Source organism: Olea europaea, unplaced genomic scaffold (genome assembly GCF_002742605.1).
Source record: "Olea europaea var. sylvestris unplaced genomic scaffold, O_europaea_v1 scaffold586, whole genome shotgun sequence".
NCBI classification, from domain to species: Eukaryota; Viridiplantae; Streptophyta; class Magnoliopsida; order Lamiales; family Oleaceae; genus Olea; species Olea europaea.
Window position 1 is genome coordinate 503,252 of NW_019264200.1, and position 1,548 is coordinate 504,799.

Below are 1,548 nucleotides of genomic sequence, written 5' to 3' on the forward strand. Positions count from 1 at the left end.
ATAACGTATGTAATATGTACTTACAGTAAATGATTTGCTGTGTACAAAACAGGTTTGCAAAAATTTACTTCTCAATTGATCAGCCAATGGAAATGAAGATAATCTGAGGATTGATTCCGAGAGTACTCATCTCATCTGCCATCAAGAATTGTGAAAGAAATTTTGTTGGCAGAGCCTGTCTGCCTCAAAGAAGCTCCCAAATGAGAATAATTCCACCTATCTGTAAATAAAGGTTCCTTTGGCAATGGAAGATCAACAATTTCAGTATTGAGCATTAAGAGAACGGTTGATATACTCGGCCTATTTAACGGAGATTCTTGGACACACAACAACGCAATGTGCATGCATCTCGTGATTTCTGCATTGAAACTTGGATTTGATATTCTTTTATCTATGAGTTCCACGGATTTGTCCTCACTCCATAATTTCCATGCCTGAAAGTATATGTAACATGTTCCATTAGATACAGAGGGTTTGTTCAGTTAGAAATAAGAAAGTGAAGTTAAACTCTTGCTTGGCAGAAGAATTTGATAGGGTTTACATATCCAGAAAGGGTTAAAGATAGCTCTTCATTGTAGAAGCTTGTGTTCCTTCTCCCGCTAATGATCTCCAATACTAGAACTCCAAAACTGAAAACGTCCGATTTTTCTGAAAATCTGCCGCTTAATGCATATTCTGGGGCCATGTATCCACTGCAACAAGATATTCGGTCATGGTAAACAAAATACTGAGATTACCACAATATAAAAATGGAGCAATTCAGGATAGACTTACTATGTTCCTACAACTCTTCTAGTGTTGGCTTGATTTTGACCGCCTGCAAATATACGTGCCATTCCAAAGTCCGAAATTTTCGTATTCCACTCCTTATCAAGCAATATGTTACTTGGCTTCAAATCTCGGTGAATTATCCTCAACCTGGAATCCCTATGTAGATAAAGGAGTCCTCGGCCAACACCTTCAACAATATTGAATCGTTTCGTCCAATCGAGAACCATTTGTGTTTGATCTATACATACAATTGATATTAGAAGGTCCTAAAATATATATATCTTATGACGAAATGAAAATTTGTACTACTAAAACATTAACACAGGACAGAGTAAAACTCACCAAAGAGAGACATCCAAGCTTCTGTTTTGCATATATTCATAGATCAACATTTTTTCATATCTCTCCACACAACATCCCAATAGTCGAACAAGGTTTCGATGTTGGAGTTTAGAGATCACAGCAACTTCATTCTTAAATTCTTCCATTCCTTGTCCAGAAATTGTTGATAGCCTCTTTACTGCAATTTCTTTTCTGTTTGCCAACTCTCCCTACATTAAAATATCACTCATTTATACACTAACTATTTTATATAAGGTCAAATTATTAGACTAATGAGACGTAAGGATGAGAAATTACCTTATAAACAGGACCAAAACCACCCTCACCAAGCTTATTCGCTGTGTGAAAATTGTTTGTTGCATTTACAAGCGTCTCAATACTGTATAAAGGTAACTCTTCAATGTTGACATTGTCTTCAGGATTTCTAAGCACAAT

General features: G+C 36.1%; 1 pseudogene; it reads right to left on the reverse strand.

Moving 5' to 3' along the window:
• Positions 1-1,548, reverse strand: part of LOC111389378 — a 3,116-nt pseudogene continuing 1,568 nt past the window's right edge.